This window comes from Pempheris klunzingeri, chromosome 11 (genome assembly GCF_042242105.1).
Source record: "Pempheris klunzingeri isolate RE-2024b chromosome 11, fPemKlu1.hap1, whole genome shotgun sequence".
In the NCBI taxonomy this organism is placed as follows: Eukaryota; Metazoa; Chordata; class Actinopteri; order Acropomatiformes; family Pempheridae; genus Pempheris; species Pempheris klunzingeri.
Window position 1 is genome coordinate 22335480 of NC_092022.1, and position 12401 is coordinate 22347880.

Here is a 12401-nt window from a genome sequence, read left to right on the forward strand (position 1 = left end):
GTTATGTGTTTTCAAATTTCATGTGCTCATTATTGTTTTTATTATATATGGATTTAAGATTTCATGTGAATGATTGTGGCCATGTTGATATTCTCACATTAAACATCATTATTTAGTGTTTAGTAGTATATTAAAATACACAATGATATTATAAAGACACATGAGGAAATTTTTAAATTTCAATTAATTTATTATATACAGTTATAACTCCCATGGAGCTTAACTGGTGTGTAAACAGTTCGTGAATGATTGGTAATATAATATAATACAATTAAAATGCTGTGTATTTAACATATCAATAAAAACCTAAACGATCTTGTATCTGCTCATAAATGCTAAATGGTGGGATTTTCAGTATTGCACATTGTACAAAATAACATGATATGTTGCATTCTTGAGTATAACAAAAGAGTTTATTAAAGTATAGGAGCTTTAAAATCATTATAATGGCTAAAACACTGCTAGATGGGTCGTGTGTATAAATGCCTAAATGGCTGGGCAACAGAATATTTACAGGTTGTTTGCATATTTCTAAAACCAGCCAAAGTTTAGTCAAGTAATTGAAATACATGGAAGATTCAAATGGTCTAAATCCTGTCAACATTCACAAAACTCCATCCACTAATAAAGGCCAAGAGAAGTGAATGAAATCTCTGGACAAAATCTAATAAGTGGACCTTGAGTTGAAAATGTTTGGTCGAACTACTGACCTTTCAAACCCCAAGTGCCCTTCAAGAATTGAAAACACACTTATGAAGCTCCCTGGACTTGTAAATATGCGGCACCATAAATCATTTCACTTGATTGCAGCATTCTTTCACTGCTATACTGTAATATCAATCATTCACTAATTGCTAATATGCTCTTTATGGAAGCTGTACAGAAGGGAGTCATATCTATTGACAAATTATTTTAAAAAATAAGCCCATGTATCAATATGTATATGTGCTGTATACGTGCTCAGCTTATAACTGCATTATAGTCTTTTATAAAGGTCCCGGGGTAGTGGGTGGTTTTCACGTGTGACTTTTGCAGCGCGTTATCCTGAATCTGATTGTTTTAAAAAATAAATCCTCTGCTTGCGCAAAGTGGCCGCCTCTTACATGTCACACAGCAAACAGTAGTCTTGTATTTGAAGAGAAAGTGGCAGTACATAGCAGCAGGTCAATGATCCCGGGTTCAGCCAGACCTCACAGGCAGTAAACCCCACGTAGGTGAACTTGTTATCCATGCACTCAAATTACAATGGGAACTCATAAAATTATTTTTCTACCAGCAAGCAAACATCATAACGTTTCTGGAGGCTCCTGTGCACGATTCTAAGATGATCCGCTCAATGATTAAATATTGATGAAAAACCCCTCACAGTAATCCAATCAGAAATTAAAATGGTAGTGATCAACCAGATATAGATTCATTGATCTGTGGTTCTCACAGTAAGTAAAGGCAGTAAAGGGACAACAACCTGATTAACTCAATGGAAACTATGCCCATGATCAAAAAATGATTAGAAGCTTTTTACACACTCCCGCGGATGAAACGCAGGTCAATTGGAGCATGTTGTTTCACTTGTGTGCGTACAGAGGTCGTCCATTACAACATTTGTTCACGTTCGATCTGTGCTGCTCTTCTGCAATGCCCATATTTGCTCAAGAAGTGTGCTGATTATTTCAAAGCACTGTCCACAGAGGTGGGGGGAGATCAGTGTGGAGCTATGAATGAGTCACTCAGAGCAAATCTTATCTTCTCTGTCATTAAAACGCTTTTATCACTGCTCCCACCTTAAATTTCTGTGAACTCCTCAAGGAACAGTCATATACAGGACTATAAAGTATAATCTTCGTGGTTATAGCTTTCTTAATCACGAAACTGACAAACTGTTAGATAGGGAAGCCTACCTTAAAATTGTCCCTTAACTTATCTGCATTTTGAGGTGGGGGCTTTGTCTTAAAATACTGATCCAACATTCCCACAGTACACAGGCTAGAATGATTTGTGCAGTAGGCTATAAAACACAAAGCCTGATGCGCAGAATAAAGATACAGCAGCATAAATGTAGTTATCATTCTGATGCAGTCACCACATTCAGATGGGAATATTTACCCCACTCTCATTTCTGTGTGCTGAATATGAAGCTACAGCCGGTTAGCTTAGCTTGGCACAATGACTGGAAACGGGAGGGGGGGGGGGTAAAGCCACAGTTTTATGCTTTTCACTTTGTTTTTTTGTTCAGATTAAACATAGAACATAACATATGTTAGTTAGTGAGCTGTGTCACCAGCACGGTGAGCAATTCTTTTGTAATTCAGAGGATCCAGGCTAGTTGTTACCAGGTTTTATGCTAAGCTACGCTAACCTGCTGCTGGCTGTGCCTTCATATTTGCTATACAGGCACAATAATAAAAAATGGCAAACTATTCTATTCTATTTGCATGAAAATGCAAATGCAAAATGCATCCCATGGCACTGTGCATGATGCTGAGGTAGCAGACAGATTTGTAATTGCATGTCTTTCTCTCAGTCTTGGCCTTCTGTGTGCGTTATGATATTCTCTAAACTATACACTGTAGATATTCAGTTCTATACTATATTGACTACGCTGTAAAGTAGTACCACCTTCATGATCAAAGTGATCATGGTTTTTATTTGTCCAATACTTTCCCATCAGCCTCGGGTACACTTTGTTTAATGCTGATTAGCAAATGTTAGCATGACACCTGCAAAATATTAGTATGTTAACATTGTCAGCATTGTTAGCATCTCTGCTACGCCAAACCAGAACCAGAACCTAACCTAAACCCAACTCCAACTGCAGACAGCTCCGTCATGGGACACTCGACTTGAAAGAGGAACAGACTTCAATTCCACAGCTATTCACTTACAGTCAAAATGACGGCGAAAAGTTTTTGAGCCGTGACAAAGGCCAAAACAGACAGACTAGTTGAGGTTTGTTTTTCGAGCAGCCGATTGCCTTTTGTTATGCGACTGAAGCAGTTATTGATCACTTCCAGCTCCGACCTGCTAGTTAAGAGGAGCGAGGAGTCAGCAGTCAGTGATGGTATAAAACAATAAATAAAAATGTGTTTTTGAAAATTGTGAAGCGTACAGGCGGAAATGTGAACAAAAAATATCAGGCTGTTGGGTCCAGTAGTTTAAGAGATTAGCTGTGGACAGACAGATACACACAGACACACACACATACACACACACGGAATAAATTCAGCTAGTGGTTTTGTTTTTCTGATTTGTTGTGTTATGCGTCTTTATTGCGGAATTAAGTAAAAACAATGTTTTCATGATTTTTGTCCTAGTGTAATGTTTGTGAGCACAAAATAAATTGGTAATAAGTCTGTATTTGATCACTTTTACACACACCTTTGACAATGGCCGCAGCAATTGCCTGACATTTACTTTTTAAATAAATGCTACAAAGAGTGGGTGGATGCCATGTTGAAATGTGATGGGCCACACAGTTCTGTCTTATAATCAGTCACCCAAACTCCTGCCCCGGGGCTAAAAGTCAAAGGATCGCTGAGACCTGATGTAACACTTGTGTGATTCTCCCCTTTGAAACTTCAAACTCCAGTTTGTGAACAAAGTCCTGTCTATCTTCTGAATAGGAATCTCCGACCACTGACCAAACTCCATTTGCAACCACTGCCTATTTGTACCTTCTCCTCAATGATTACATTTCATTTCCCCAAGTCCGATCTCAAAGGCAGACGACAGGGAAGCAACATAGTAAAATCAAAATACAGGAACCAGCAGCCGGGAGGAAAAGACGATCATGGTGGAATATACAATGACTGGGGACTTATTTTGTTTCTATCTAAGAGATGCTACACCGGGGGGAAAATGTAAGTGTTTGTGAAGCACATCCAGGAGCGTGTGGATGTTGATAAGAGTAAAACAGAAGGAGACAATGTGCTGGCGGCAGCAGATTTGAGGCCAGCAGAAAAAGGCTGCAGCTCTGCTCTTCTGCAGTAGATGGAGGAGATAGGTGAGTAGAGTGTCATGGCAAAGACCTTGTCAACAGATAACTATCTGCAAATAACACAGCTTATGCAAGCCCCTGTGGCTGACCGAGGGAATATCATATTTTCTGTGCCACTGGAATATTGTCAATTACTTTCATTGCCACACAATGTTTTTTTTTTTTTCAAAGAAGATCAAATTACCTTTTTTAAAAATTAATTCCTAATAGCGTTATGTGAAGTGTGTCAATTTGTTCCTTTCTCCTGCTTTCATAGTGGAAACTACTTTTACACAGCTCAGTTAAATAATGTATTTTTTCCTTTCTCCCATCAAATAATAGCACTCTATACTTTTGGTGAAACTAATCGGTCCTCAGAGGCCTTCAAAACCAAAGCCAACTCATCCCTTGTAATGGTGTTTGGTACAAGGTTTTAGATTATAAATGACAAAAGTAATCATGGATTTAATCAGGTTGCCAAACAGATGTTGAAGAGGCCTTTCCATGTTAATTCTAAAGATTGATATGTACTGTTAAATGTTTTCTTCTTGGTTTCTCTTCAGCCAATGATCTGAATTTTAGGAAGAGGTTTAACTGTTTTATAAAACAGATTTCATTAAACTGCTTACAAGTTCAGTTGTCATATCGTCCTCACCCATGATGAGTATTTGTTCTCAGGGTAATGACAAACCACAAGAGCCTATTAAGTTGCTTAGCATCCGAAAGTATTATGTGGTCATAAAAAAAGGTAAATCAGTGAGGGTGGTTGGTGGAGGACGATGCAATACTGTGATTTATTTTTTTGTTTTTGAGATTGTGCGCTCTATCTTTGTATCTAATTGTTTCAAGCTGAAGACAAAATTCTCAAGTCTTTCGTAGATTAAGTCGCTCATCTTCAAAAACATGCTTCGTCTTGTTACACAACCAGTCAGACTGAAAAACTAAAGTAGCCTCTGTGCACCAAATAAGTAAACAATTGCATCAATAAACATGAAGACCCATGCAAGACGTAAATCAATCACAGCGTCTGATAAGACTCTGTAATCATTAACTCTGTTTTGCTGAGAATTCATTTTGACTGCAGGCCCAATCACCCCTGTCAGCAGCTTTGCTCCGACTACTTTTATCTCTCTGATTCTCTGTAGGTCCTTCAGCCATCAGCCAATCAATAGACATTTAACCTCCACAGCTTCAATAACAAGGTACTAGATATTTAGGAGCTCAACGTTATCCTGTCAGTATGAAGGGCCTAAATCAAAGAGGACTTCATCTAAAACTGATTAACTCATTAATACTGCTGAAAGGTTTCACTTTGCTTAATTCAAGAAAGCAAACAAAGTCATTGTAAAGTGACTTGTGTCCAGTCCACCAACTACGTCAGTAACAAGGATGCTTCTTTAAATTGTGGTTGGACAGTTTCAACACTTCATCAGCTCATTTTCCTCAGTGTTCATTCACTGCTCTCTGCCAGCCGAGGTCACATGCTGCTCTCTTCTGATCTCATTCTGTTTGAGCAAACAACTCTGTCTTCTGGCCATACTGGGTTTTTTTATTGCAATGTCACAGTCCAGCCTTCTGCTTTTACAGCACAGGCCAGTGAACAGTACTGAAATCCTTTCTCTTAGGTACGACAAGCATCAGTACAGTAAAACAAATTAAGTGGGAGTCCTGCATGTTTTTTTTTTTCTGGAGTAAAAGTACAAAATATCTTCTAAATGTGAATATGCACCAGAGCTGCAGACCTCTGCAGTGGTGTCAGAAGCATCCAGATCCTTAATTAAGAAACAATGGCAATACTGCAATATCAAAATACTCCATCACAAGTAAAAATCGTGCCTTGAAGATCAGGTCATTTAAGGAAAAGTGTAAGTATTATTAGTAAAATATAGTTAAAGTTTTAAGAGGAAAATTACTCATTATGCAGAAATTTCTCCTGTCACTTTGATATTATATGTTATTGTTTGGGTTGTTGTTTTTAGATTGTTGTTTTTTTTGGTCAATGCAGAGTTAAATTTAACCACAATTCAAGCAGTTGGGTACTTCCATCTAAAACAATGGTTTATATTTCATAAGCTCATTATTGACTTTGCATGTGAAATGACGACAAGTCAGAATAAAGGTGTCAGATAAATGTCGTCGAGGAAAAAGTACAATATTTACCTCTGAAATGTAGTGCAGTAAAAGTAGCGAGTAGCATAAAATGGAAACACTGATGCTCAGTACACGAGCATATGTACTTTGTAAATTTCCACCTCTAAGTAACGGAGAAGAACGTCAAAAGTCTGGCGCTTGAGTACACAATACGTGCTGAAATACCCTCTACCGCTGCCAGTCAGACACAATGAAACCACCAGTTTCTACTGCCATCATGTGGACACAAAGCACAAGTCTACACCCAATTCATTGCTCAGTTAAACAGGCTCACACTGTGTTTCAACCACACTGAGTTATGCCCAAAATATTCACGACATAGAATCAAACAACTGGAGTTGTCAAGATATTAAAACCTCATATACATGAATTAGTAGTTGCTGATTCGAGCCCCTAAATGTTTTCCTCAATGAAAGCAGCTCTTGTAAACAGTCAGCATTTAAAGCTTTCGTCTCTTGAAACAGCTCCACAACACATTTCTTTCATAAAATTCAAGCAGCAGTAAACCAGAAACAGATAACATCATTTTCACTGCGTCTGGTCGTTTAGCTTCCAGCAGCTTTACTTCCCACAGCCCCGTGGTTTTAATGCACAAGCCCTCGATTTGGGAATAATCTACCTACTGTGCCTGCCTGATTCTCAGAGTTCTCTCCGTTTCCTTTACTTTTACCTGGGTTGGTGAAGTGCAGCGTCCCATCCTGGCCATACATCCCTCTAAAGGCCGAGCCCTGACAGTGAGCCGGCCAGCTGAGCGAAGGCCCATGAGCCTCAGCGGCTCTCTCAGGCCCGGCCAGGCTGAGGCTGGCTGAGAGGAGAAGCAGAGCCACTGTTACTGGATAGTGCTGTTTGCCGGGGCCACCGGGCCGGCTGTTAGGGCCCACAGCACCCAGGGATAATCCCCTAATGCCTGTCACAATGAGATTTGATTGGAGACTTGAACACCCGGATTAATAGTGTCAAGTGAACAGTGTGTAATACCTACCCTACAAACAGGCTGCTAATTGGGCCTCCCGCCTCTGTAAAACACCAGATATTTTATTACAGTTCAGATTAAATTTCATCTCATTAGCTGAGAGATTTGTTCACCAGGACACTTTATCACTGGCATCTTATAATGAAATGATGTTTATGGAGAGAACCCATGATAACTGTGGTTTAATTTCTATTTGATGTGTCATGAAATCTCATAATTAAAGGCAATTTGGTTGATTATGGACAAAGTGGGTATGTGCAGAAGACACTGAGGTTAAACAAGTGAAAATCAGATAACCAAAGTGTCTAATCGGTCTCTGATTCACTGAATAAAGTCAAAATAACACTGCATCCTCTGATTCTCTTACATGGACTCATTTTTACTCAGTTTAAAGCTGAGAAAGACCTAAAACAACCCTGTCTGTGGCACTTTTGGGGGTGTCTACAATGGCTGGGGTTCACTGAGAGACCAGGTCCAAACTTAAGCCACAAACTATGACAGTTCAGTACATTATCTGTAATAACACTTTTTTTCTAGGGGTCTCTGTGTCATCTTCAAAAAATCATTACAAATCAGACTTTTACAGGATGAGTTGTGTTAAGAGTAGTCAGTGAAGAGAGATACCGACAGTGGTGGAAAATATCTTAAAACACTTACATTTCCATGACAACTAGTCATCTGCTGAGGATGATAATGTGAGAGGATTGAAAAAGTTCCAGAAGAGCTACTAAGGGACCTTGTAAATCTAGTAAAAAATAAAATACAAAAATAAAAATGATAAGAATGTTGCCACGACATTAATACATCAATTATTATAATATAGTAATATAATATGATAAAACACAGACTATTCTGCATTTTCCATTTTGCCCCCTAATTTTGCTGAGAATACTTGGGTACTTATGTTAAATTATGAATGCAGGACTTGGCTTTGTGGTTAAAGCTGTTTTTAGTGAAAGATCTCAATACTTCTTCCATCACTGCCTTCACTCAAATTGATTTTTAATCAATCCAAACTTTTTACATTTAAACATTAGAATAAATGCTATAAAATGCACACATCTCAACATATTTTAGGTTTATCTTTTTTCACATGCTTCATGATAAATCTTGTTGGATTTGACAAGAAGATGTTGGTTTGTGAGTCTAGTTTAGTTATTTAAGCTGTTAACATTGTCCGCATTGGATCCAGGCCATCCAGGGCCCCACAGTCAGGTCATTCAGTTTTGTAGGCAAACAGATATCCACTGAGGAGCTGTTGAACGGCTGCTGTCATGTTTACATTCGCCAGAGCTCAGGAGTTTGTCCAGACTGTGACCGTTGAGCTATTAAACCCATGTGTTTGACATGAAATTTGGGCATTTGTGTTGTATGAGCGTGAGCTTTGAGTAAAAAGGAATGAAAAGTCTTGGGTTTTGGTAAATTGTACCAGACACGGCTCAGATTTGATCCAAATCTTTGACATGCTTTCCTTTCCTGTACTCATCATGATAAACAGGCATCTATATCTTAACTCGTAACTCCTTTAGTACACATGACATAGAAATCTGTTGAGTATGTCAAATGCTTGTGAGAGACATAACGTCAGCACAGTTCAAACTAAACAGTGATTTGCAGTTTGTTTGGACAAAGAAGCATAGTATAACCTGATCCAGGCCAAAAAGAAGCTTAGTGTAGGCAGCTGCCAAAGAATGCATTTGTAACATTTATGTCTTGGTTTGGAACATTTGTTGAGCATATACTGTAAATCCTATCAGGAAATGTTTCCATTGTATTCATAAAAGTGCAGCTCAGTAATTTGGCCTGAGGTGACACAGTTTTTTGGTCATGGATGAAATGAAATGATAATCAGGGACCATGAAATCATCACTGGTTTTGAAAATCAGGGGTGTGAGATAATTTATTGGAAATTCCCAATCATTTTCTGACCAATACACTGAGTACAATCAAAATAACATAGACACTGCATCATCATTTTATAACATGTAGGTTAAAGGATACAGCTTGCAAAGAAACATGTTCTTCCCTGGCCTACCCTCGGCCCATTTGATCACACTGAAGATACAAAGACATGAATATATGCTGTCATGTTAAATGAGGCTCAGTAATTAAACAGCTGGGCACTGCTGTTTTAAGCAAATGTCACACAAACAGGAGTCAATAAAGCATTTGTGAGGGACTAGTTTCAGTGGCGGATTAATACACATTTGATGCTAGAGTGAAGGCTGGGTGTGTAGCAATGGAGAAACGAGCAAGAACTGAAAAAAATCCCATCCTCTACCTTCAGGCCTCCCTCCCCAACACATGAACGCTCGCTGCAGGATTATAGCTGGAGGACGAGTCCACAATCCATTAAACACAAGGTGATCTGCCATGAACATAATGTTACCTTCAGCTCGTAGTTAGCTTGTCAGCTTGTCAGCTCATTGAACGACAGTTTGTTGCGGTACACAAGTTTGGGAGTTGGGGCTCTCTCTTGTTCTTCGACTCAATGGATGTGCGCTTTGTGCTCTAACTCATGACTGTCTGTCGTTCTTGTGGGATTAGCTCGCTAGCTTTAGCATATATTATATACATTCTCAGCAGCCTGACAGCAGTAACTGCATCAGTGCCAGCAAATAAGGAAAGAAGGGCCTGTGGTCTTCGTGATTAAGGAACATGTCAGCCAGTACAAAGTTGTGGTTGTGTTTTTAATAGTTTTTGCACAAAACAGAGTAATAAGATATATGAGGCTTTAGATACAAACACAATATGTGTTAGCATATCACCAGACATGTCCTCTAAAGGCGAGATCAGTGTGAATCATTACAGCTATAATGCAATAAATATTCAGTAGTTGTCACATTTCACTCGTGGAGATTAATACCAAGTGTTGAGATGTTGTCATGTATTAGTGTTAGTAATAGTTTTTACACGGAAGATTAAAAATGCCTGATAAAAACAAATCACAAAAAGAAAAAAAGATTTTTATATGTATTTTCTTTTTATGTGCATGTTTACTGCATCAAAGTTAAATGACGGTTTGTAGACAGCTGAGAGACAGGAAAAGATGGTAGAGATGCATGTTTTGAATTAACTGTGTGAAGTCATCTTTTGTGACAAAACTATGGAGTCAGTCTGGAAAGCTTTTATCCCACTTTGATAAGTTGTTACTTGAATGAAGGACATCCCTGAGGACAAAGGGGGAGTAAATGGCAAAGTACTGATTGCAGCTAGCAGTTAGCTTGACAGTAGATTACCAATCAGCTGTGTAAATACTCAGCAAACTGTTTTTTTTTTATTATATTCTTAATCTTATTTTTTGAAATATTAAGTATTTCATTGATCAAGTTCATGTAACAAGTCACTGTGACTGTCTGATCACATGTCGACATGTTGGATGAACAGTGTCACAAGCTGTACTGTCAGCTGTGCTGACAAAGTAAGAGAGGTGCGGATGACTCTCTCTGATGGGGGAGAAAATGGAGAGAGCAGGTGTGGGATAAACCTAAAAGCTACGCTGAGCCTTTAAACCATTTAACGCCAGAGTTATTCAAAAAAAGAAGCCCATCACTCTCTTCCAGAAAACCCTTAGCCTCACAGAATAACGTGGACAATACAGACTCATCTGTTTAAGTACACACCAACAGTTGGGCCACATTTGTTGTGTGTTTTTTTATCACTTTTATCACAGTAAATTTGCATCTCCACATTCCATTGTGACATGCAAATCATTCAATGAATGATCACAGGAGTAAAAACGAAGCTTCCCCATCTGCTGTATGCGAAGGCAGATGTGAGAGGTAGTGCAGTGAGATCTAAACATGCATCACACAGGGAGCAGATGAAGCCTGTAGCTGCAGTGTGAGCAGAGAAGTGACTGATGAGGATTCACTGTGTGTGTGTGTGTGTGTGTGTGTGCATGTGTGCAGCGTCGTATCCTGTGGCCAGAGCATGTAAGTTCCTTTAAAATTTCATATTCAGTCTTTTCAGGTGTCTTAGGCCTCAGAGGATGACAACAGTGTTGGAAAGTAACAAAGTACATTTACTCAAGTATTGTACTACAATTTTGACATATTCATATTTTACTTGAGTATTCCCATTCTATTTTGTTTCATACTTTATACTCCATTACATTTCAGAGAGATGTATCGTAAATTTTATTCCACTATATTTATATGACTTATTACATATATCCTTATTTGACATGAAGCAGTATGATATTGCTAATCTACCCAGTAATATACAAAGTGTCTAAAACTGGCCTCACTGCATACATACACTGCTTACATGTATTAGTTAGTGATATAATAGAACATTATGTAACAACACTGTGAGAGGAGCCATCTGCATAGTAAACACTTTGTACTTTCGATACTTACGTACATTTTTCTGATCATATGATACCTTATTTTTAGTATATATTTTTAGACATTCCTATTTTTACTGAAGTAAACGATCTGAGTACCTCATCCACCACTGAGAATAAAGATATGTCTGACTTCATCCAATACAGCAGAAAACTATCACTTACACCAACAGCATCATGTCTAAATCCTATTAAATCTTTCTGTAAATCTCCTCAGAGGTTTGCTCTGACATCTAAAACCCTCTGCACCATCATCACCATCAGGCCCAGCTCCCATGGCCTTTTTAACAACCTCCATATCTCTGACACACCTCCTGGATTACAGCCATGTGAGAAAGGCAGACACAAATGGCGACGATATATCCAGCCTGAATCTGCTGTGATCCAGCAGAGCTCTGGAGACAAGCGGCTGCTGTGCAAAACACCGAAAAGAGAGAAAAGGAGGCAGCTTCCACACTCGACCATTTTTACACTCAAGCAAAATGGATAAAAACTAAATGGTGTGTACTCACCAAATGGAAGTTCCATACTCGAACTGACTGGTGTGTTTACATTGACCATGTCGTCCTCTCCTTCCTCTTAATCCTGTGTTTTAAATCCACTTTTTCCTCCGTCACCATAAGGTGTAAAAGGTGGAAGTTTGGCGCAGGGCGCTGTAGTGTGAGAAGGGTGTTGTTGGTGCAAGGTAAGGCCGGTGTTGCCGTTGTTATCTTATTGATTTTCCTAATCTGGGCAAATGTGGGTGGGGAGGTTAAACAGTAACCAGGCTCGTATGGACACCAATCTATATAGCAGCTGTAACTACGGCAACATGATGATAGAAACTCAAATAGACATAAAGTTATCATGTGCTTTTTCCTCGTTCTCATCACCAAACAACCATTTCTCTAGATACAGATTAGCTGTGAGTAAGAGCGTTGAATAAAAAACTGAGTTTATACAAAGAGGAGAGGGAA